This window comes from Triticum aestivum, chromosome 5A, assembly GCF_018294505.1.
Source record: "Triticum aestivum cultivar Chinese Spring chromosome 5A, IWGSC CS RefSeq v2.1, whole genome shotgun sequence".
NCBI lineage: Eukaryota > Viridiplantae > Streptophyta > Magnoliopsida > Poales > Poaceae > Triticum > Triticum aestivum.
In genome coordinates, this window is record NC_057806.1 from 338281513 (window position 1) to 338308937 (window position 27425).

Genomic DNA, 27425 nt, shown 5'->3' on the forward strand with positions numbered 1-27425 from the left:
ACCATATTCCTCGATAATACTGTAGCGGAGTTTAGGCGAAGCCCTGCTGCTGTAGTTCATCAAGATCGTCACCACACCGTCGTGCTGACGAAACTCTTCCCCGACACTTTGCTGGATCGGAGTCCGGGGATCGTCATCGAGCTGAATGTGTGCTCGAACTCGGAGGTGCCGTAGTTTCGGTGCTTGATCGGTTGGATCGAGAAGACGTACGACTACTTCCTCTACGTCGTATCATCGCTTCCGCAGTCGGTCTGCGTTGGGTACGTAGACAATACTCTCCCCTCGTTGCTATGCATCACATGATCTTGCGTGTGCGTAGGAAATTTTTTGAAATTACTACGAAACCCAACAGTGGCATCAGAGCCTAGGTTATTGATGTTGATGTTATTTGCACGAGTAGAACACAAGTGAGTTGTGGACGATACAAGTCATACTGCCTACCAGCATGTCATATTTTGGTTCGGCGGTATTGTTGGACGAGACGACCCAGACCAACCTTACGCGTACGCTTACGCGAGACCGGTTCCCTTGACGTGCTTTGCACAGAGATGGCTTGCGGGCGACTGTCTCTCCAACTTTAGTTGAACCAAGTATGGCTACGCCCGGTCCTTGCGAAGGTTAAAACGGAGTCTATTTGACAAACTATCGTTGTGGTTTTGGTGCGTAGGTGAGATTGGTTCTTACTTAAGCCCGTAGCAGCCACGTAAAACAAGCAACAACAAAGTAGAGGACGTCTAACTTGTTTTTGGAGGGCATGTTGTGATGTGATATGGTCAAAGCATGATGCTGAATTTTATTGTATGAGATGATCATGTTTTGTAACCGAGTTATCGGCAACTGGCAGGAGCCATATGGTTGTCGCTTTATTGTATACAATGCAATCGCGATGTAATGCTTTACTTTATTACTAAACGGTAGTGATAGTCGTGGAAGCATAAGATTGGCGAGACGACAACGATGCTACGATGAAGATCAAGGTGTCGCGCCGGTGACGATGGTGATCATGAAGGTGCTTCGGAGATGGAGATCACAAGCACAAGATGATGATGACCATATCATATCACTTATATTGATTGCATGTGATGTTTATCTTTTTATGCATCTTATCTTGCTTTGATTGACGGTAGCATTATACGATGATCTCTCACTAAATTATCAAGGAGTGTTCTCCCTGAGTATGCACCGTTGCCAAAGTTCGTCGTGCCCAGACACCACGTGATGATCGGGTGTGATAAGCTCTACGTCCATCTACAACGGGTGCAAGCCAGTTTTGCACACGCAGAATACTCAGGTTAAACTTGACGAGCCTAGCATATATAGATATGGCCTCGGAACACGGAGACCGAAAGGTCGAGCGTGAATCATATAGTAGATATGATCAACATAACGATGTTCACCATTGAAAACTACTCCATCTCACGTGATGATCGGTCATGGTTTAGTTGATTTGGATCACGTAATCACTTAGAGGATTAGAGGGATGTCTATCTAAGTGGGAGTTCTTAAATAATATGATTAATTGAACTTAAATTTATCATGAACTTAGTACCTGATAGTATCTTGCTTGTTTATGTTGATTGTAGATAGATGGCTCGTGCTGTTGTTCCGTTGAATTTTAATGCGTTCCTTGAGAAAGCAAAGTTGAAATATGATGGTAGCAATTACACGGACTGGGTCCGTAACTTGAGGATTATCCTCATTGCTGCACAGAAAAATTATGTCCTGGAAGCACCGCTGGGTGCCAGGCCTGCTGCTGGAGCAACACCAGATGTTATGAACGTCTGGCAGAGCAAAGCTGATGACTACTCGATAGTTCAGTGTGCCATGCTTTACGACTTAGAATCGGGACTTCAACGACGTTTTGAACGTCATGGAGCATATGAGATGTTCCAGGAGTTGAAGTTAATATTTCAAGCAAATGCCCGAATTGAGAGATATGAAGTCTCCAATAAGTTCTATAGCTGCAAGATGGAGGAGAACAGTTCTGTCAATGAGCATATACTCAAAATGTCTGGGTATAATAATCACTTGATTCAATTGGGAGTTAATCTTCCGGATGATTGCGTCATTGACAGAATTCTCCAATCACTGCCACCAAGCTACAAGAGCTTCGTGATGAACTATAATATGCAAGGGATGAACAAGACTATTCCCGAGCTCTTCGCAATGCTGAAAGCTGCGGAGGTAGAAATCAAGAAGGAGCATCAAGTGTTGATGGTTAACAAGACCACTAGTTTCAAGAAAAAGGGCAAAGGAAAGAAAAAGGGGAACTTCAAGAAGAACGGCAAGCAAGTTGCTGCTCAAGAGAAGAAACCCAAGTCTGGACCTAAGCCTGAAACTGAGTGCTTCTACTGCAAGCAGACTGGTCACTGGAAGCGGAACTGCCCCAAGTATTTGGCGGATAAGAAGGATGGCAAGGTGAACAAAGGTATATGTGATATACATGTTATTGATGTGTACCTTACTAGAGCTCGCAGTAGCACCTGGGTATTTGATACTGGTTCTGTTGCTAATATTTGCAACTCGAAACAGGGACTACAGAATAAGCGGGCACTGGCAAAGGACGAGGTGACGATGCGCGTGGGAAACGGTTCCAAAGTCGATGTGATCGCAGTCGGCACGCTACCTCTACATCTACCTTCGGGATTAATATTAGACCTAAATAATTGTTATTTGGTGCCAGCGTTGAGCATGAACATTATATCTGGATCTTGTTTAATGCGAGACGGTTATTCATTTAAATTAGAGAATAATGGTTGTTCTATTTATATGAGTAATATCTTTTATGGTCATGCACCCTTGAAGAGTGGTCTATTCTTATTGAATCTCGATAGTAGTAATACACATATTCATAATGTTGAAGCCAAAAGATACAGAGTTGATAACGAAAGTGCAACTTATTTGTGGCACTGTCGTTTAGGTCATATCGGTATAAAGCGCATGAAGAAACTCCATGCTGATGGACTTTTGGAACCACTTGATTATGAATCACTTGGTACTTGCGAACCGTGCCTTATGGGCAAGATGACTAAAACACCGTTCTCCGGTACTATGGAGAGAGCAACAGATTTGTTGGAAATCATACATACTGATGTATGTGGCCCGATGAATATTGAGGCTCGTGGCGGATATCGTTATTTTCTCACCTTCACAGATGATTTAAGCAGATATGGGTATATCTACTTAATGAAACATAAGTCTGAAACATTTGAAAAGTTCAAAGAATTTCAGAGTGAAGTTGAAAATCATCGTAACAAGAAAATAAAGTTTCTATGATCTGATCGTGGAGGAGAATATTTGAGTTACGAGTTTGGTATACATTTGGAAAACTGTGGAATAGTTTCGCAACTCACGCCACCCGGAACACCACAGCGTAATGGTGTGTCTGAACGTCGTAATCGTACTTTACTAGATATGGTGCGATCTATGATGTCTCTTACTGATTTACCGCTATCTTTTTGGGGATATGCTTTAGAGACGGCCGCATTCACGTTAAATAGGGCACCATCAAAATCCGTTGAGACGACGCCTTATGAACTGTGGTTTGGCAAGAAACCAAAGTTGTCGTTTCTTAAAGTTTGGGGCTGCGATGCTTATGTGAAAAAGCTTCAACCTGATAAGCTCGAACCCAAATCGGAGAAATGTGTCTTCATAGGATACCCAAAGGAAACTGTTGGGTACACCTTCTATCACAGATCCGAAGGCAAGACATTCGTTGCTAAGAATGGATCATTTCTAGAGAAGGAGTTTCTCTCGAAAGAAGTGAGTGGGAGGAAAGTAGAACTTGACGAGGTAACTGTACCTGCTCCCTTACTGGAAAGTAGTTCATCACAGAAAACTGTTTCAGTGACACCTACACCAGTTAGTGAGGAAGCCAATGATAATGATCATGAAACTTCAGATCAAGATACTGCTGAACCTCGTAGATCAACCAGAGTAAGATCCGCACCAGAGTGGTACGGTAATCCTGTTCTGGAGGTCATGCTACTAGATCATGATGAACCTACGAACTATGAAGAAGCGATGGTGAGCCCAGATTCTGCAAAGTGGCTTGAAGCCATGAAATCTGAGATGGGATCCATGTATGAGAACAAAGTATGGACTTTGGTTGACTTGCCCGATGATCGGCAAGCAATTGAGAATAAATGGATCTTTAAGAAGAAGACTGACGCTGATGGTAATGTTACTGTCTACAAAGCTCGACTTGTCGCAAAAGGTTTTCGGCAAGTTCAAGGAATTGACTACGATGAGACCTTCTCACCCGTAGCGATGCTTAAGTCCGTCCGAATCATGTTAGCAATTGCCGCATTTTATGATTATGAAATTTGGCAAATGGACGTCAAAACTGCATTCCTGAATGGATTTCTGGAAGAAGAGTTGTATATGATGCAACCAGAAGGTTTTGTCGATCCAAAGGGAGCTAACAAAGTGTGCAAGCTCCAGCGATCCATTTATGGACTGGTGCAAGCCTCTCAGAGTTGGAATAAACGTTTTGATAGTGTGATCAAAGCATTTGGTTTTATACAGACTTTCGGAGAAGCCTGTATTTACAAGAAAGTGAGTGGGAGCTCTGTAGCATTTCTGATATTATATGTGGATGACATATTACTGATTGGAAATGATATAGAATTTCTGGATAGCATAAAGGGATACTTGAATAAAAGTTTTTCAATGAAAGACCTCGGTGAAGCTGCTTACATATTAGGCATTAAGATCTATAGAGATAGATCAAAACGCTTAATTGGACTTTCACAAAGCACATACCTTGACAAAATTTTGAAGAAGTTCAAAATGGATCAAGCAAAGAAAGGGTTCTTGCCTGTGTTACAAGGTGTGAAATTGAGTAAGACTCAATGCCCGACCACTGCAGTAGATAGAGAGAATATGAAAGATGTTCCCTATGCATCAGCCATAGGCTCTATCATGTATGCAATGCTGTGTACCAGACCTGATGTGTGCCTTGCTATAAGTTTAGCAGGGAGGTACCAAAGTAATCCAGGAATGGATCACTGGACAGCGGTCAAGAACATCCTAAAATACCTGAAAAGGACTAAGGATATGTTTCTCGTATATGGAGGTGACAAAGAGCTCATCGTAAAAGGTTACGTTGATGCAAGCTTTGACACTAATCCGGACGATTCTAAATCGCAAACCGGATACGTGTTTACATTAAACGGTGGAGCTGTCAGTTGGTGCAGTTCTAAACAAAGCGTCGTAGCGGGATCTACATGTGAAGCGGAATACATAGCTGCTTCGGAAGCAGCAAATGAAGGAGTCTGGATGAAGGAGTTCATATCCGATCTAGGTGTCATACCTAGTGCATCGGGTCCAATGAAAATCTTTTGTGACAATACTGGTGCAATTGCCTTGGCAAAGGAATCCAGATTTCACAAAAGGACCAAACACATCAAGAGACGCTTCAACTCCATCCGGGATCTAGTCCAGGTGGGAGACATAGAGATTTGCAAGATACATACGGATCTGAATGTTGCAGACCCGTTGACTAAGCCTCTTCCACGAGCAAAACATGATCAGCACCAAAGCTCCATGGGTGTTAGAATCATTACAGTGTAATCTAGATTATTGACTCTAGTACAAGTGGGAGACTGAAGGAAATATGCCCTAGAGGCAATAATAAAGTTATTATTTATTTCCTTATAATCATGATAAATGTTTATTATTCATGCTAGAATTGTATTTACCGGAAACATAATACATGTGTGAATACATAGACAAACAAAGTGTCACTAGTATGCCTCTACTTGACTAGCTCGTTAATCAAAGATGGTTATGTTTCCTAACCATGAACAATGAGTTGTTATTTGATTAACGAGGTCACATCATTAGTAGAATGATCTGATTGACATGACCCATTCCATTAGCTTAGCACCCGATCGTTTAGTATGTTGCTATTGCTTTCTTCATGACTTATACATGTTCCTATGACTATGAGATTATGCAACTCCCATTTACCGGAGGAACACTTTGGGTACTACCAAACGTCACAACGTAACTGGGTGATTATAAAGGAGTACTACAGGTGTCTCCAATGGTCGATGTTGGGTTGGCGTATTTCGAGATTAGGATTTGTCACTCCGATTGTCGGAGAGGTATCTCTGGGCAAGCATTACAACTAATATGTTAGTTTTGAGATGATGTATTACGGAACGAGTAAAGAGACTTGCCAGTAACGAGATTGAACTAGGTATTGGATACCGACGATCGAATCTTGGGCAAGTAACATACCGATGACAAAGGGAACAACGTATGTTGTTATGCGGTCTGACCGATAAAGATCTTCGTAGAATATGTAGGAGCCAATATGGGCATCCAGGTCCCGCTATTGGTTATTGACCGGAGACGTGTCTCGGTCATGTCTACATTGTTCTCGAACCCGTAGGGTTCGCACGCTTAAGGTTACGATGACAGTTATATTATGAGTTTATGCATTTTGATGTACCGAAGGTTGTTCGGAGTCCCGGATGTGATCACGGACATGACGAGGAGTCTCGAAATGGTCGAGACGTAAAGATTGATATATTGGAAGCCTATATTTGGATATCGGAAGTGTTCCGGGTGAAATCGGGATTTTACCGGAATACCGGGAGGGTTACCGGAACCCCCCGGGAGCTATTTGGGCCATAGTGGGCCTTAGTGGAAAAGAGAAGGGGCTGCCCTAGTTGGGCTGCGCGCCCCCCCCCTTCCCCTAGTCCTATTAGGACTGGGAGAGGTGGCCGGCCCCCTCCTCCTCTTTTCCCCTCCGAGGAATCCTAGTTGGACTAGGATTGGAGGGGGAATCCTACTCCCAGAGGGAGTAGGACTCTCCTGCGCCTCCCCCCTTGGCCGGCCAGCCTCCCCTCCTCTCCTCCTTTATATACGGAGGCAGGGGCACCTCTAAACACACAAGTTGACACAAGTTGATCCACGTGATCAATTCCTTAGCCGTGTGCGGTGCCCCCTGCCACCATATTCCTCGATAATACTGTAGCGGAGTTTAGGCGAAGCCCTGCTGCTGTAGTTCATCAAGATCGTCACCACGCCGTCGTGCTGACGAAACTCTTCCCCGACACTTTGCTGGATCGGAGTCCGGGGATCGTCATCGAGCTGAACGTGTGCTCGAACTCGGAGGTGCCGTAGTTTCGGTGCTTGATCGGTTGGATCGAGAAGACGTACGACTACTTCCTCTACGTCGTATCATCGCTTCCGCAGTCGGTCTGCGTTGGGTACGTAGACAATACTCTCCCCTCGTTGCTATGCATCACATGATCTTGCGTGTGCGTAGGAAAATTTTTGAAATTACTACGAAACCCAACAGTTTCGTACCCTACCATAATCTCTTTGTTTGTTCTCTGCTATTAGTGACTTTGGAGTGACTCTTTGTTGCATGTTGAGGGATAGTTATATGATCCAATTATGTTATTATTGTTGAGAGAACTTGCACTAGTGAAAGTATGAACCCTAGGCCTTGTTTCCTAGCATTGCAATACCGTTTACGCTCACTTTTATCATTAGTTACCTTGCTGTTTTTATATTTTCAGATTACAAAAACCTTTATCTATCATCCATATTGCACTTGTATCACCATCTCTTCGCCGAACTAGTGCACCTATACAATTTACCATTGTATTGGGTGTGTTGGGGACACAAGAGACTCTTTGTTATTTGGTTGCACGGTTGCTTGAGAGAGACCATCTTCATCCTACGCCTCCCACGGATTGATAAACCTTAGGTCATTCACTTGAGGGAAATTTGCTACTGTCCTACAAACCTCTACACTTGGAGGCCCAACAACGTCTACAAGAACAAGGTTGTGTAGTATCTTTCGTCAAGCTCTTTTCTGGCGCCATTGCCGGGGAGGTTAGTGCTTGAAGGTATATCTTTAGATCTTGTAATCGAGTCTTTTTGTTTCTTGTTTTAGCACTAGTTTAGTTTATAAAAGAAAACTACAAAAAAATATGGAATTGAGTTTGCCTCGTACATTTCATCTTTTTAATATCTTTCGTGAGTATGATGGAAAGGAAAATTGTGCTCAAGTGCTAGAAGAAGAATGCATTAGAATGTTTGGCACTAAATATTTGAATGATGAGCATGATTGCAGTGTTGTTAGTATGAATTCCTTGAATATCCATGATGCTAATGCTATGCAAAGCCACAAGCTTGGGGAAGCTATGTTTGATGAAGATGATATTTTTTGTCCCCCAAGTTTTGATGAGCAAATTTATTATGATAAAAGCATGCCTCCTATTTATGATGATTATATTGATGAAAGTGGATTCAGAGAGGTCATGCCTTTATTTAGTGATGATTCCACTATTTCGGAAGAGGTTTCAATTGATTATGAGAACAAAGTTGCTACCTATGATGATTATTGTGATGACTTGTATGCTATAACAAATAATGATAACCATGAAACTTGTCATCATGATTTTAGTTCTCAATTGGATTATACCTCACATGATAGTTATTTTGTTGAGTTTGCTCCCACTATTATTCATGAGAAGAATTTTGCTTATGTGGAGAGTAGTAAATTTTGTATGCTTGTAGATCATGAAAAGAATGCTTTTATGTGATAGTTATATTGTTGAATTCATTCATGATTATACTGAAAATTATTATGAGGGAAGAATATATGCTTGTAGGAGTTGCAATAATATCAAGTTTCCTCTCTATGTGCTGAAAATCTTGAAGTTATGCTTGTTTTGCCCTCCTATGCTAGTTGATTATTGTTCACATAAGTTGTTTAATCACAAAATACCTATGCATAGGAAGAGGGTTAGACTTATATGTGCTAGTAATTTTCTTCATGATGCTCTCTTTATGTTTCAATTCTTATCCTTTATGTGAGCATCATTGAAATCATCATGCCTATCTAGGGGCGTTAAACGTTAGCGCTTGTTGGGAGGCAACCCAATTTTATTTTGTCATTTGGTTTTTGTTCCTGTTTAGTAATAAATAAATTATCTAGCCTCTGTTTTGGTTGTGTTTTTTGTGTTTAATTAGTGTCTGTGCCAAGTAGAACCGTTGGGAAGACTTGGGGAAAGTCTTTTTAATCTTGCTGTAAAAAACAGAAACTTTAGCGCTCACGAGAATTGCTAACTTTTTTATTTGGAAAGTGATATTTAGTTAATTCCTTTTGTAGATGATTAATAGATAAATTCCTCACGTCCATAAATTTATTTTAGAATTTTTTGGGTTCCAGAAGTTTGTGTTAGTTACAGATTACTACAGACTGTTCTGTTTTTGATAGATTCTGTTTTTCATGTGTTGTTTGCTTATTTTGACGAATCTATGGCTAGTAAAAGAGTTTATAAAACATAGAGAAGTTGGAATACAGTAGGTTTAACACAAATATAAATAAATAATGAGTTCATTACAGTACCTTGAAGTTGTGTTTTGTTTTCTTTCGCTAACAGAGCTTACGAGTTTTCTGTTAAGTTTTGTGCTGTGAAGTTTTCAAGTTTTGGGTAAAGATTCGATGGACTATGGAATAAGGAGTGGGAAGAGCCTAAGCTTGGGGATGCCCAAGGCACCCCAAGGAAATATTTAAGGACAACAAAGAGCCTAAGCTTGGGGATGCCCCGGAAGGCATCCCCTCTTTCGTCTTCGTTCATCGGTAACTTTACTTGGAGCTATATTTTTATTTACCACATGATATGTGTTTTGCTTGGAGCATAAATTTATTTTGTTAGGATTTTCTTGCTGTTTGAATAAACTACCAAGATCTGAAATTCTTTAATGTTAGAGAGTCTTCATATAGTTGCATAATTATTCGACTACTCATTGATCTTCACTTATATCTTTCGGAGTAGTTTGTTGCTGCTCTAGTGCTTCACTTATATCTTTTTAGAGCATGGCAATGGTTTATTTTGAAGAAATAGATGATCTCTCATGATTCACTTATATTATTTTGAGAGTCTTTTAGAACAGCATGGTAATGTGCTTTGGTTATGAATTTAGTCCTAATATGATGGGCATCCAAGAGGGATATAATAAAAACTATCATATAAAGTGCATTGAATACTATGAGAAGTTTGATACTTGATAATTGTTTTGAGATATGGAGATGGTGATATTAGAGTCATACTAGTTGAGTAGTTGTGAATTTGAGAAATACTTGTGTTGAAGTTTGTGATTCCCGTAGCATGCACGTATGGTGAACCGTTATGTGACGAAGCCGGAGCATGATGTATTTATTGATTGTCCTCCTTATGAGTGGCGGTCGGGGACGAGCGATGGTCTTTTCCTACCAATCTACCCCCCTAGGAGCATGCGCTTAGTACTTTGTTTTGATAACCAATAGATTTCTGCAATGAGTATGTGAGTTCTTTATGACTAATGTTGAGTCCATAGATTATACACACTCTCACCCTTCCGCCATTGCTAGCCTCTCTAATACCGCGCACCTTTCGCCGGTATCATAAACCCACCATATACCTTCCTCAAAACAGCCAGCATACCTACCTATTATGGCATTTCCATAGCCATTCTGAGATATATTGCCATGCAACTTTCCACCGTTCCGTTTATTATGACACATTTCATCATTGTCATATTGCTTTGCATGATCATGTAGTTGACATTGTATTTGTGGCAAATCCACCATTCATAATTCTTTCATACATGTCACTCATGAGTCATTGCACATCCCGATACACCGCTGGAGGCATTCATATAGAGTCATACTTTGTTCTAGTATCGAGTTGTAATCATTGACTTGTAAATAAATAGAAGTGTGATGATCATCAATAATAGAGCATTGTCCCAAAAAAAAGGGGAGAGAAAGGCCAAAAAAAGAGGAAGGCCCAAAAAAAAGAAAAAAGGGGCAATGCTACCATCCTTTTTCCACACTTGTGCTTCAAAGTAGCACCATGATCTTCACGATAGAGAGTCTCCTATGATGTCACTTTCATATACTAGTGGGAATTTTTCATTATAGAACTTGGCTTGTATATTCCAACAATGGGCTTCCTCAAACGCCCTAGGTCTTCGTGAGCAAGCAAGTTGGATGCACACCCACTTAGTTTATTTTGTTGAGCTTTCATGCATTTAGCTCTAGTGCATCTGTTGCATAGCAATCCCTACTCACTCATATTGATATCTATTAATGGGAATATCCATAGCCCATTGATACGCCTAGTTGATGTGAGACTATCTTCTCCTTTTTGTCTTCTTCACAACCACCATCCTATTCCACATATAGTGCTATATCCATGGCTCACGCTCATATATTGCGTGCATATTGAAAAAGTTTGAGAACATCAAAAGTATGAAACAATTGCTTGGCTTGTCATCGGGGTTGTGCATGATTTGAATACGTTGTGTGGTGAAGATGGAGCATAGCCAGACTATATCATTTTGTAGGGATAACTTTCTTTGGCCATGTTATTTTGAAGAGACATAATTGCTTAGTTAGTATGCTTGAAGTATTATTATTTCTATGTCAATATTAAACTTTTGCCTTGAATCTTATGTATCTAAATATTCTTGCCACCATAAAGAAGAATTACTTAGAGAAATATGTTAGGTAGCATTCCACATCAAAAATTCTGTTTATATCATTTACCTACTCGAGGACGAGCAGGAATTAAGCTTGGGGATGCTGATACGTCTCCAACGTATCTATAATTTTTTATTGTTCCATGCTACTATATTATCTGTTTTGGATGTTTATGGGCTTTATTACACACTTTTATATTATTTTTGGGACTAACCTATTAACCCAGAGCCCAGTGCCAGTTCCTGTTTTTTTTGTTTTAGAGTATCGTAGAAAAGGAAAATCAAACCGAGTCCAGTTGACATGAAACTTCACGGAACTTATTTTTGGACCAGAAGAAGCCCACGGAGTATCGAAGATGGACTAGGAGAGTCCCGAGCTGCCCACAAGGGTGGGGGGCACGCCCATCCCCCTGGGCGCGCCCCCTGCCTCGTGGACAGCCCGGAGATCCATCGACGTACTTCTTCCTCCCATATATACCCATATACCCTAAAAACTTCGGGGAGCACAATAGATCGGGAGTTCCGCTGCTAGAAGCCTACGTAGCCACCGAAAACCAATCTAGACCCGTTCCGGCACCCTGCCAGAGGGGGCAATCCCTCTCCGGTGGCCATCTTCATCATCCCGACACTCTCCATGACGAGGAGGGAGTAGTTCTTCCTCGGGGCTGAGGGTATGTACCAATAGCTATGTGTTTGATCTCTCTCTCTCTCTCTCGTGTTTTTGAGGTGGTATGATCTTGATGTATCGCGAGCTTTGCTATTATAGTTGGATCTTATGATGTTTCTCCCCTCTACTCTCTTGTAATGGATTGAGTTTTCCCTTTGAAGTTATCTTATCGGATTGAGTCTTTAAGGATTTGAGAACACTTGATGTATGTCTTGCGTGGGATACCCGTGGTGACAATGGGGTATTCTATTGATCCACTTTATGTATGTTTTGGTGATCAACTTGCGGGTTCCGCCCATGAACCTATGCATAGGGGTTGGCACAAGTTTTCATCTTGACTCTCCAGTAGAATCTTTGGGGCACTCTTTGAAGTACTTTGTGTTGGTTTGAATAGATGAATATGAGATTGTGTGATGCATATCGTATAATCATACCCACAGATACTTGAGGTGACATTGGAGTATCTAGGTGACATTAGGGTTTTGGTTGATTTGTGTCTTAAGGTGTTATTCTAGTACGAACTCTATGATATATTGAACGGAAAGAATAGCTTCATGTTATTTTACTACGGACTCTTTATATATCGATCAGAAAGGATAACTTTGAGGTGGTTTCGTACCCTACCATAATCTCTTTGTTTGTTCTATGCTATTAGTGACTTTGGAGTGACTCTTTGTTGCATGTCGAGGGATAGTTATATGATCCAATTATGTTATTATTGTTGAGAGAACTTGCACTAGTGAAAGTATGAACCCTAGGCCTTGTTTCCTAGCATTGCAATACCGTTTACGCTCATTTTTATCATTAGTTACCTTGCTGTTTTTATATTTTTCAGATTACAAAAACCTTTATCTATCATCCATATTGCACTTGTATCACCATCTCTTCGCCGAACTAGTGCACCTATACAATTTACCATTGTATTGGGTGTGTTGGGGACACAAGAGACTCTTTGTTATTTGGTTACACGGTTGCTTGAGAGAGACCATCTTCATCCTACGCCTCCCACGGATTGATAAACCTTAGTTCATCCACTTGAGTGAAATTTGCTACTGTCCTACAAACCTCTGCACTTGGAGGCCCAACAACGTCTACAAGAAGAAGGTTGTGTAGTAGACATCAGTCATCTTGTGGGGAACCAAGAACAAGAAAATTAGCAGGATATTTAACTTTCCCACACAAGACTTCAACATCTCTAACAATCCCAACTGGTGAAATAATATCTCTATTGGCAAGCTTAATTGTAACATCAATTTCTTCTATCTCAGCAGGTGCAATAACATGCATAATTTCTTTGTATAAGGAATGAGGTATTGCACTTGCACTAGCACCCATATCACATAAGCCATGATAGCAATGATCTCCCATTTTAATAGAAATAACAGGCATGCCTACAAGAGGTCTATGTTTATTTTTAGTATCGGGTCTAGCAATTCTAGCAGATTCATTGCAGAAGTAAATAACATGCCCATCAATGTTATCGGCAAAGAGATCTTTAACCATAGCAACACTAGTTCAACTTTAATTTGCTCAGGGGGTTTGGGTGTCTTAATATTAGTTTTGTTGACCATGGTTGAAGCTTTAGAATGAGCCTTTATTTTAACAGGGAAAGGTGGTTTGTCAATAAGCAGTAGGAACAACATGATCATTATAAGTGATAGTCTTTTCTTCAACTTTAATAGGTGAAACTACTTTTACTTCAATGGGAGGATTATATTTAAACCACTTCTCCTTAGGGAGATCAACATGAGTAGCAAAGGATTCAAAGAAAGAAGCTACTATCTCAGAGTCAAGTCCATATTGAGTGCTAAATTCATGGAAAGCATCGGTATCCATAAAAGATTCCACACAATCAAACTTAGGTGTTATACCTGACTCCTTACCTTCGTCGAGGTCCCAATCTTCAAAGCATTTAATTCTTTCCAATAAATCCCATTTGAATTCAATAGTCTTCATCATAAAAGATCCAATACAAGAAGTATCGAGCATGGAGCGATTACTGAGAGAAAGACGAGCATATTTTTTTTTGAATAAGCATTTCTTTTGAGAGCTCATGATTGGGGCATGAATATAACATTGACTTAAGCCTCCCCCAAGCTTGAGCGATGCTTTCTCCTTCGCGAGGCCAAAAATTATATATATAATTACGATCACGATGAACAAGATGCATAGGATAAAACTTCTGATGAAATTCCAATTTCAATCGGTTGTAGTTCCATGATCCCATATCATAACATAGCCTAAACCATGTCAATGCCTCTCCCTTAAAAGATAAAGGGGATACCTTCTTCTTGATAACATCCTCGGGCATACCTGCAAGCTTAAATAATCCACAAACTTCATCCACATAGATTAGGTGCAAATCAGGATGTAGTGTTCCGTCACCTGTGAAAGGATTAGCTAGCAGTTTCTCTATCATACCCGAAGGAATTTCAAAGTAAACATTTTTAGTAGGTTCAGTAGGTTGAGGAGCAACGCTTTGCTCTACTGGTCGGGGTGAAGATACCCCGAACAAGCCCCTCAAAGGATTATGTTCCATAGTAACGAGTGACAGTAAATTTCAGCACACTATATAAAGTTTTCCTTACCAAATTCCACCTACCAAAGGCGCTTCACTCCCCGGCAACGGCGCCAGAAAAGAGTCTTGATGACCCACAAGTGTAGGGGATCTATCATAGCCTTTTTGATAAGTAAGAGTGTCGAACCCAACGAGGAGCAGAAGGAAATGATAAGCGGTTTTCAGCAAGGTATTCTCTGCATGCACTGAAATTATCGGTAACAGATAGTTTTGTGATAAGGTAATTTGTAACGGGTAGCAAGTAATAAAAGTAAATAAGGTGCAGAAAGATGGCCCAATCCTTTTTGTAGCAAAGGACAAGCCTAGACAAACTCTTATATAAAGGAAAGCGCTCCCGAGGACACATGGGAATTATCGTCAAGCTAGTTTTCATCATGCTCATATGATTCGCGTTCGGTACTTTGATAATTTGATGTGGGTGGATTGGTACTTGGGTACTGTCCTTACTTGGACAAGCATCCCACTTATGATTAACCCCTATTGCAAGCATCCACAACTACAACAGAAGTATTAAGGTAAACCTAACCATAGCATGAAACATATGGATCCAAATCAGCCCCTTACTGTAACATCCTAAATTTTCAATTTGGAATATTATACACCAGATCATCATTGCATATCATATTTATTGCATTTTGGTTGATCCTAGAAATTTCACGCAACTCAAGGACCCTCGGAGAGAGTTGGGGATTTCGTTATTTTCATATTTGAGTTGTCTCAAATTTTGAAAATAGGATCATTTGATTTTATTTATTTTATCTTCAGTTATTTCTATTACAAAAATATGAGAGAGGGAATAAAATGACTTTCCCAAAATAAAGAAATATTGGGGATTTAATAAAAAAAATCAAATAAGATTTTATTTGCTATTTTATTTGAATTTAGGAAAAATGCGCATTTTTCAAATTGCATTTAGGCCCCAAATAAATGTTCATCCTGTGCGGCTTGATTTTAGAAGCCGGGGAAATTTATTTCGGGATTTTTGGAGTCCGTTTAATATTCCTTTTGTTTTTTTTCCGAGCGTAATTATTAAAAAAAAAGTCCGAACCGACCTTGGGCCGTAACCGGCCAAGACTCCGCCTGGCCGGGCCTTCTTATAAGTGCCCCGAGGCCCCGGCCAAGCCCAAGCTGCACCCCGGCCCGAAACCCTAACCCTAGCCGCCCGCCGCCGCCGCGCCACGCCGCCGCCGTTCGTCGGAGGTAGACCTCGCGCCGCCGGGTTTTTTTAGAAAACCAATCGGTTTCCCGTCGGTTTTGTTTTTTTGGTTTCGGTTTTTTTAAATAGATCAGTTTTTCCGGTTTATTTATTTAGCGAGCGCTCGTCCGTTCGTTCGTTTTAACGAACGTTCGTCGTTTTTCTTTTTCTCGGATTAAATCCGCGGTTTTTCTGATCGCGATTTCTGATCTGATTTTCGTTTTAGTCTAACTTTTCGCTCATTTATCGGAATCAGGCGATTCAAGCGCCTGGAGTTTCGTATCGAAACCTTCTTTCCGTTTAACCAACTCAAACAAGTTTTTGCCACAGTAAAAATTGCCTTAGATCCAGAATAGTTTGTCTTTCGTTGCTTCGTTCGATTTGATTCTTTTTGCCAACCAGAGTTCTTAAGTTGAACTTTCTGGTTAGATCTCTTATTTGAGTTTTACCTATGCATTAGTTGAGTACTTATTGTATGCTTGTTTGCTTGCGACAGAGTACCCGGAGTGCGCCTCTTGCTACTTCGAATCGCTAGGTTTCTTGGATCATCAGCAAGGCAAGTAACACTTTGATCATGTTTTCCCTCTACCCAGTTTTATTGCATTAGATCAATCCTCACACATTGCATGATTAGGATATAATTAAATTGTGGGTTTGGGAAGTAGTTGAGGTAGTAGCTATTACTTGTTATTATCAAACCTTTGGGAGTTACTTCTACGTTTGCTTATTATGCCATGCTATGCTAGTAGACGTGGATTGGGTGAGTGATATCCATGACAGATGTGAGATTGTTAATTAATGGTTTATCTAAGGTGGCAACTTAAACACACATTTGGATGGATTGAGGCACCTGGGTATTTCAGCGATTGCCTATTTTTCTTTTGGACCGCCACCCAGGCTCAAAGGGATCATGAGATTATTCATGGTAGAAACTTCCGTGTGCAGCCACAAGCTATTATGGGCTCTAGCATAGTTGATTAAGTTGTGCGAACTCTTACAGTGGTAGACTAGCAGATGTAGGGTAAAGTAGGTGTAACGGTCTACCCGATCGTAAGGTGTTAGCGCTTCCGAAAGACTATGTCTCGGTCATCTGTCTTCTCAAACACCTTGTAGTGCGAGAAACCAAACGGAGGCAATCGAGTCTTGTGGGGAAAAGTGCGCAAACCTCTGCAGAGTGTATAAACTAATCATGATTAGCCGTGTCCCCGGTTATGGACATCTTGTGTATCTAGTACCTGGATTATCATGTGAATCTCAACATGTTACTCTAAAATTAATTTTGTTGGGTTTTGTTTAATGATGATGCTTAATTGGGATTGAGAATGCTGTCAACCATTCTCAATGTTTAACAACTACCATGATAGTTAAATAAAATTTATTCCTTTGCAGTAGGGAAAAATTGGCTTTACGCAAAACTGTAACCATAGAGCTTTCCACCAGCCAAATATGCATATAGAATAGCCTATTTCATTCCATTACTCTCTATGTGTTATTTTGCCAGCATATTCCATGTGCTGACCCGTTTCGGGCTGCAACGTTAATGTTGCAGACTTTTCAGACGACGATTAAGGTGTTTTAGGTCGTGGTTCTATACTCAGTGATGCCGTTGGAGTTGATGGACTCACTTATCTTCCAAGCCTTCCGCTGTTATCGTTATTAGATGGCCTTAAGCCATATTTATTGTAATAAGTTCTCTTTTGAGACACTCGATGTAATAAGTGTGTGATTGCTACTCTGTTATAAATCCTTCAAGTACTGTGTGGTGTCAGCATTACTGATCCAGGGATGACACCTGAGCACAGAGATTGGACCGTTTGAGGTCTGGTCGCTACAAGATGGTATCAGAGCACACGCTGACTGTAGGACACGACCACTAAGCTAAAGACCTAGATCACTACTCACTCTCTTCTCTTTCTGACTTCTCATCTTTTCTACTCTTTTAGGATGGCGGATGCAAGGAACAAGTTCACGCAACCGGATGAAGATACACCCTTTGGACGTCACTTGAAGGAAGTCACTAGATACCTAAACATAGGAGTACCAAGCTTCACCGGAACCTACAACACCACTTTACCTGAAGAAGAGCGCTGGATGATTCAAGTTCAAGTTCCAGGAAGGACGTTCATGCCAGTCACTGAGCCCATAGAGTTTTATTTTGATGCACCAACTTGGAGTCTATGAAAGAGTATGGCAGCTCACATCGCCATGGGACGCATTGGAGAAGTTACCGCAATGATCTCAAGGATACTATCTACTAGATTTGTGGGCGCCGAGATGAGCACTGGGAGATGATCAGCACCAGAAAGGATAGATCAGTTGCAGCTTTTATCCAGGAGTTAAACCAGCACATTCGACGTCAGGAGAACCAGATGTGCACCGACATGATAGATCTGAAGAAGGCGAGGACAAGAATCAAGGAACTAGAGGAAGAACTCAAGGCTACACATGAATATTATGAAGAGGAAATCGAAGTATTAGTGGAGAAGAATGACGATCTGATCAAGAAGATCGGAATATTTATGGGAGGCCCTACACCAGTAGAAGAAGACGAAGAACCCAAGGAGACTCGCCTGGAAGACTACATCATCATCGACGACACTGACCCGGACGATAGCGATGATGACTATGTTGATGAAGCTGGAGCAGACATAATGGAGTCTGCAACTGAAGAATATTTCTAGTAGACCACCTCATCAGTAGTAGTAGTCCACTATGTAAATATAGTAGTCCGATCACTTTTGCGATAGTTAGATCGATTGTATGCCCTTGTTTGATTGATTGAATGAAGTGAATTGTTTGCTTTTGCCTCATGTGCATATGGGTAGTGTTTTCTCTTTAGACCCCCTCTATTCTTAAATCTCATCTTTTCTAAACCCTCAGATGCCTCCAAGACGTGACCTCGGATTTACCTTTCCACCGGAGCTCACCCAGTTGATCCAGCAGCAGAACACATTGATGCAGTTGCTAGTCCAGAATCAGAATCAGGGGAACAACAACAACAACCCACCACCACCACCTGTTGATCACTTAGCCCGTTTTCTTAGGCTGAATCCGCCGGTGTTTTCCAGTAGCACCGAGCCGATAGTAGAAGATGATTGACTCCGCAAGACAGCTAGAGAGTTGACCACAGCAGGATGCACGGATGCGGAAAAGGTGAAGTTTGCCGCACATCAGCTTGAAGGACCCGCAACATCATGGTGGGAGAATTTCACAGCCACTTTCCCTGTCGACACTGTCACATGGGACCAGTTTCAGCAGGCTTTTCGAACTGCCCATGTTTCAGCAGGAGCTATGGCCATGAAGAAGCGAGAGTTTCGCAACTTGCGCCAAGGAGGACGGACAGTTGGCCAGTATGTGGAGGACTTTAGTAAATTAGCACGTTATGCCCCAGATGACGTTGCTACGGATGCAGCTAAGCAGGAGAAGTTTCTGGAAGGACTGAATGATGAGTTGAGCATGCAGTTGATGGTAGCAACCTTCAACAACTACCAGGAGTTGGTAGATCGTGCTCTCATGATTGAAGGGAAGCAGCAGCAGATTGAGAATCGCAAGAGGAAGTATGGACAAGGGAAGCACAATTCAGGAGCTCAGCAGAAGCCACGTTTTACCCCTAGACCGGGAGGACATTTTCAGCATACCCATGGAGGAGGTAGCTCGCACAATCACAATGGCACCAAGAATGGTAATGGGAATGGAGGAAGCAACGGCCAGAACCGCACCAACCCATCGACCCCAGCCAAGAGAGACCTGAGCCAAGTCACTTGTTTTAAGTGCCAGAAGACCGGACATTATGCCAATGAATGTCCTGAATCACAGAATGGTAATGGCAATGGAAGCTCTGGGAAGAAGCCGAACCCTTTCAACAGGGGACAGGTGAACCACGTTAACGTGGAGGAGGTTGAAGAGCAGCCGGATGCAGTAATCGGTAAGTTTTTGGTTAAGTCATTTACTGCACTCGTTCTTTTCGATACTGGTGCATCGCATTCATACATATCAAGGGGATTTGTGGATAAGTATAACCTGCCCACCAAAGTTCTTAGAACACCTATGTTAGTAAGCTCACCAGGAGCGGAGTATATGGCTAGCCAAGGATGTTTTCAAGTGCCATTAAGTATAGGTAGGCATGTGTTCCCCTCGGATTTGATAATATTGGAATCACAAGGTTTGGATGTAATTCTGGGTATGGATTGGTTGTCGATGTATGGAGGAAACATCGATTGCGCCAGTAAGTCGATCTTGCTTACCACCCCAGAAGGGAGAAGGATCCAGTATGTATCTCGGCATGTGCCGAAGAGGACTCAAGTAAATTGTTTAACAGGAGTTGTGCAGGAGGAAGTACCAGTAGTGAAGGATTTCCACGATGTATTTCCAGAAGAATTTCCAGGCATGCCACCGGATAGAGATATTGAGTTTTTGATTGAGCTTTTGCCAGGCACAGGGCCAATATCAAAGAGACCATATAGGATGCCCGCAAAGGATTTGGTGGAGATTAAGAAGCAGATTAAGGAGTTACTGGATAAAGGATACATTCGCCCAAGTTCATCGCCTTGGGGATCGCCAGTACTTCTAGTGGAGAAGAAGGATGGATCGTTAAGGATGGTTGTTGATTATCAAGGATTGAATGAAGTAACCATCAAGAACAAGTACCCACTACCGATGATTAATGATCTGTTTGATCGATTGCAAGGAGCTAAGGTATTTTCCAAGATCGATCTGCGATCAGGATACCACCAGTTGAAGATTCGAGAACAGGATATACCTAAGACGGCTTTTACCACCAGGTATGGGCTGTACGAGTATACCGTTATGTCATTTGGTCTGACTAACGCACCTGCATATTTTATGAACATGATGAACAAAGTGTTTATGGAGTTCTTGGATAAGTTCGTCGTAGTGTTCATTGATGATATCCTGGTTTACTCGAAGAATGAAGAGGAGCATAAGGAGCATTTGCGTTTGGTTCTTGGAAAGCTCAGAGAACATCAATTATATGCCAAGTTTAGCAAATGTGAGTTTTGGTTGAAAGAAGTTGGATTTCTCGGACACGTTATATCCGGAGAAGGTATAGCAGTAGATCCCACTAAAGTTGATACCGTGACCAAGTGGGAAGCGCCAACAACAGTTGGAGAGATCCGGAGTTTTCTTGGACTCGCAGGATACTACCGGAGGTTTATTGAGAATTTCTCAAAGATTGCGAAGCCTATGACGGAGTTGTTGAAGAAGGATACCAAGTTCAAATGGACTGAGGAATGTGAGGCTAGTTTCCAGGAGTTGAAGAAACGTTTGGTTACCTCACCAGTGTTGATTTTACCGGATCAGACCAAGGATTATGAGGTGTATTGTGACGCTTCACGTCGAGGACTTGGAGCAGTGCTTATGCAGGAAGGAAGAGTTGTTTCATATGCCTCACGACAGCTTAAGCCCCATGAGTTGAATTATGCTACGCATGATTTGGAGTTAGCAGCCGTAGTGCATGCATTGAAGACTTGGAGACATTTTCTGATTGGAAACCATTGTGAGGTGTACACGGATCACAAGAGTTTGAAGTATATTTTCACACAGAAGGAGTTGAACCTCAGACAAAGGAGATGGTTGGAGCTCATCAAGGATTATGATATGAAATTGCATTATCACCCCGGAAAGGCTAACGTAGTAGCTGACGCGTTGAGCCGTAAGAGCCATGTCAACACCCTAATGACGGGAGATTTACCAAGGGAGTTAGCCGAAAATCTTCGAGAGCTATGTTTGGAAATAGTTCCAAGAGGCTATGTAGCAGCATTGGAGATTCAGTCTACTTTGATGGATAAGATCAGAGAAGCTCAAAAGACTGACAAGGAGATTGCTTCTATTAAGGAGAAAATGAGCAAAGGAAAAGTTAAGGGATTTCGTGAGGATGAGCACGATACCTTATGGTTTGAAGACCGTGTCTATGTACCAAATGATTCGGAGATCAGGAAGTTAATTTTACAAGAGGCCCATGATTCACCGTATTCGATTCACCCAGGAAATACCAAGATGTATTTGGATTTGAAGGATATTTTCTGGTGGACCGGAATGAAGAAGGATATTGCGGAATATGTAGCAGTTTGTGATGTATGTCAGAGAGTAAAGGCAGAGCATCAGAAGCCAGCCAGATTTCTACAGCCATTGCCGATACCCGAATGGAAGTGGGATAAGCTAGGCATGGATTTTATTACAGGATTGCCCAGAACACGTTCAGGCTATGACTCGATATGGGTTGTAGTCGATCGTTTGACAAAGGTAGCTCATTTCATTCCAGTGAAGACTACCTATACCAGTGCAAAGTTGGCAAAGATATACATGACTAGAATTGTTTGTCTGCATGGAGTTCCAAGGAGCATAGTATCAGATAGAGGAACCCAATTTACCTCAAAGTTCTGGAATCAGTTGCATGAAACTTTGGGTACCAGACTGGAGTTTAGCACAGCTTTCCACCCGCAGACAGATGGACAGACTGAGAGAGTCAATCAGATTTTGGAGGATATGCTAAGAGCTTGTGCGCTAGATTACGGATCTAGCTGGGACGAGAATTTGCCGTATGCAGAGTTCTCTTACAACAACAGCTATCAATCCAGTTTGAAGATGGCCCCTTTCGAAGCCTTGTACGGAAGGAGGTGCAGGACCCCATTGTCTTGGGATGAAGTTGGAGACCGCCAGTTGTTTGGACCGGATCTGATAAAGGAGTCTGAACAGAAAGTGAAATTGATTCGCGATAGGCTCAAGGTAGCTCAATCCAGGCAGAAGAGTTATGCAGATTCTAAACGCAAGGAGACAGTTTACGAAGTCGGAGACCGAGTTTATCTTCGAGTATCACCACTTCGAGGAGTTAAGCGCTTTGGAGTTAAGGGAAAGTTAGCGCCACGTTTTGTAGGCCCATACAAAGTTTTGGAGCGTATGGGAGAAGTTGCCTATAAGTTGGAATTGCCCGAAGGATTGTCAGGAGTTCAAGACGTGTTCCATGTATCCCAGTTGAAGAAGTGCCATGCAGAGATGGCTGACATACCGCTGAGAGATACGGTACCACTGGAAGCAATTCAGTTGGACAGTGATTTGACCTATGAGGAGAAACCAGTTAAGATTCTAGAGTATGCCAGTCGAGTCACCCGCAGCAAGGTTATCAAGTTTTGCAAGGTTCAGTGGAGCCACCACACGGAGGATGAAGCCACCTGGGAACGAGAGGAAGATTTGCTGAAGGACCACCCTCACCTATTTTCTAGCCAACCCGAATCTCGAGGGCGAGATTCATCTTAAGGGGGTAGGTTTGTAACATCCCAAATTTTCAATTTGGAATGTTATACACTAGATCATCATTGCATATCATATTTATTGCATTTTGGTTGATCCTAGAAATTTCACGCAACTCAAGGACCCTCGGAGAGAGTTGGGGATTTCGTTATTTTCAAATTTGAGTTGTCTCAAATTTTGAAAATAGGATCATTTGATTTTATTTATTTTATCTTCAATTATTTCTATTACAAAAATATGAGAGAGGGAATAAAATGACTTTCCCAAAATAAAGAAATATTGGGGATTTAATAAAAAAATCATATAAGATTTTATTTGGTTTTATTTGCTATTTTATTTGAATTTAGGAAAAATGCGCGTTTTTCAAAATTGCATTTAGGCCCTAAATAAATGTTCATCCTATGCGGCTTGATTTTAGAAGCCGGGGAAAATTTATTTCGGGATTTTTGGAGTCCGTTTAGTATTCCTTTTTTTTCGAGCGTAATTATTTTTGAAAAAAAAACGAGTCCAAACCGACCTAGGGCCGTAACCGGCCAGGACTCCGCCTGGCCGGGCCTTCTTATAAGCGCCCCGAGGCCCCGTCCAAGCCCAAGCCGCGCCCCGCCCGAAACCCTAACCCTAGCCGCCCGCTGCCGCCGCGCCGCGCCGCCGCCGCTGTTCGCCGGAGTCGCCGGAGGTAGACCTCGCGCCGCCGGTTTTTTTAGAAAACCGATCGGTTTCCCGTCGGTTTTGTTTATTTTTTTAGTTTCGGTTTTTTTAAATAGATCGGCTTTTCCGCTTTATTTATTTAGCGAGTGTTCGTCCGTTCGTTCATTTTAACGAACGTTCGTCGTTTTTCTTTTTCTCGGATTAAATCCGCGGTTTTTTTTATCGCGATTTCTGATCCGATTTTCGTTTTAGTCTAACTTTTCGCTCGTTTATCGGAATCAGGCGGTTCAAGTGCCTGGAGTTTTGTCTCGAAACCTTCTTTCAGTTTAACCAACTCAAACAAGTTTTTGCCATGGTAAAAATTGCCTTAGATCCAGAATAGTAAACGAAGCCTGTTTTTTTGCCGTTTGTCTTTCGTTGCTTCGTTCGATTTGATTCTTTTTGCCAACCGGAGTTCTTAAGTTGAACTTTCTGGTTAGATCTCTTATTTGAGTTTTACCTGTGCATTAGTTGAGTACTTATTGTATGCTTGTTTGCTTGCGATAGAGTACCCGGAGTGCGCCGCTTGCTACTTCGAATCGCTAGGTTTCCCGGATCATCAGCAAGGCAAGTAACACTTTGATCATGTTTTCCCTCTACCCAGTTTTATTGCATTAGATCAATCCTCACACATTGCATGATTAGGATCTAATTAAATTGTGGGTTTGGGAAGTAGTTGAGGTAGTACCTATTACCTGTTATTATCAAACCTTTGGGAGTTACTTCTACGTTTGCTTATTATGCCATGCTATGCTAGTAGACGTGGATTGGGTGAGTGTATCCATGACAGATGTGAGATTGTTAATTAATGGTTTATTTAAGGTGGCAACTTAAACACACATCTGGGTGGATTGAGGCACCTGGGTATTCCAGCGATTGCCTGTTTTCTTTATGGACCGCCACCCAGGCTCAAAGGGATCATGAGATTATTCATGCTAGAAACTTCCGTGTGCAGCCACAAGCTATTATGGGCTCTAGCATAGTTGATTAAGTTGTGCGAACTCTTACAGTGGTAGACTAGCAGATGTAGGGGAAAGTAGGTGTAACGGTCTACCCGATCGTAAGGTGCTAGCGCTTCTGAAAGACTATGTCTCGGTCATCCGTCTTCTCAAACACCTTGTAGTGCGAGAAACCAAACGGAGGCGATCGAGTCTTGTGGGGAAAAGTGCGCAAACCTCTGCAGAGTGTATAAACTAATCATGATTAGCCGTGTCCCCGGTTATGGACATCTTGTGTATCTAGTACCTGGATTATCATGTGAATCTCAACATGTTACTCTAAAATTAATTTTGTTGGGTTTTGTTTAATGATGATGCTTAATTGGGATTGAGAATGCTGTCAACCATTCTCAATGTTTAACAACTACCATGATAGTTAAATAAAATTTATTCCTTTTGCAGTAGGGAAAAATTGGCTTTACGCAAAACTGTAACCATAGAGCTTTCCACCAGCCAAATATGCATATAGAATAGCCTATTTCATTCCATTACTCTCTATGTGTTATTTTGCCAGCATATTCCACGTGCTGACCCGTTTCGGGCTGCAACGTTAATGTTGCAGACTTTTCAGACGACGATTAAGGTGTTTTTAGGTCGTGGTTCTATACTCAGTGGTGCCGTTAGAGTTGATGGACTCACTTATCTTCCAAGCCTTCCGCTGTTATCGTTATTAGATGGCCTTAAGCCATATTTATTGTAATAAGTTCTATTTTGAGACACTCGGTGTAATAAGTGTGTGATTGCTACTCTGTTATAAATCCTTCCAGTATTGTGTGGTGTCAGCATTACTGATCCAGGGATGACACCTGAGCATAGAGATTGGACCGTTTGAGGTCTGGTCGCTACACTTACGAAGCAACACATAAACTAGGGTTTAAGCTTCTGTCACTCTAGCAACCCATCATCTACTTATTACTTCCCAATGCCTTCCTATAGGCCCAAACAATGGTGAAGTGTCATGTAGTCGACGTTCACATGACACCACTAGAGGAAAGACAACATACATCTCATCAAAATATCGAACGAATACCAAATTCACATGACTACTTATAGCAAGACTTCTCCCATGTCCTCAGGAACAAACATAACTACTCATAAATCATATTCATGTTCATAATCAGAGGGGTATTAATATGCTTAATGGATCTGAACATATGATGTTCCACCAAGTAAACCAACTAGCATCAACTAAAAGGAGTAATCAACACTACTAGCAACCCACAGGTACCAATATGAGGTTTGGATACAAAGATTGGATACAAGAGATGAAGTAGGGTTTGAGATGAGATGGTGCTGGTGAAGATGTTGATAGAGATTTACCCACTCCCGATGAGAGGATCGTTGGTGATGACGATGGTGATGATTTCCCCCTCCTGGAGGGAAGTTTCCCCCTCCCGGAGGGAAGTTTCCTCGGCAGAACAGCTCCGCCGGAGCCCTAGATTGGTTCCGCCAAGGTTCCGCCTTGTGGTGGCGGAGTTTCTTGATCTCGTTGCAAATCATGTTGGCAAATAGATCTTGATGCCTAATATATAAGCTGCTTCACCAAGGTCTTTCATTGAAAAATTCTTATTCAAGTATCCTTTTATGCTATTCAGAAATTCAGTATCATTTCCAATCAACAATATGCCATCCACATATAATATCAGAAATGCTACAGAGCTCCCACTCACTTTCTTGTAAATACAGGCTTCTCCAAAAGTTTGTATAAAACCATATGCTTTGAGCACACTATGAAAGTGTATATTCCAACTCTGAGATGCTTGCACCAGTCCATAAATGGATCGCTGGAGCTTACACACTTTGTTAGCACCTTTTGGATCGACAAAACCTTCTGGTTGCATCATATACAACTCTTCTTTAAGATATCCATTAAGGAATTCAGTTTTGACATCCATTTGCCAAATTTCATAATCATAAAATGCGGCAATTGCTAACATGATTCAGACGGACTTAAGCATCGCTGCGGGGGAGAAGGTCTCATCGTAGTTAACTCCTTGAACTTGTCAAAAACCTTTTGCAACAAGTCAAGCTTTGTAGACAGTAATATTACCATCAGCGTCAGTCTTCTTCTTGAATATCCATTTATTCTCTATGGCTTGCCGATCATCGGGCAAGTCAACCAAAGTCCACACTTTGTTCTCATACATGGATCCCATCTCAGATTTCATGGCCTCAAGCCATTTCTCGGAATCTGGGCTCATTATCTCTTCCTCATAGTTCATAGGTTTGTCATGGTTAAGTAACATGACTACCAGAACAGGATTGCCATACCACTCTGGTGTGGATCTTACTCTGGTTGACATACGAGGTTCGGTAGTAACTTGATGAGAAGTTTCATGATCATCATCATTAGCTTCCTCACTAATTGGTGTATGAATCACTGGAACTGATTTCTATGATGAACTACTTTCCAATAAGGGAGCAGGTACAATTACCTCATCAGGTTCTACTTTCCTCCCACTCACTTCTTTTGAGAGAAACTCCTTCTTTAGAAAGGATCCATTCTTAGCAACGAATATCTTGCCTTCAGATCTGTGA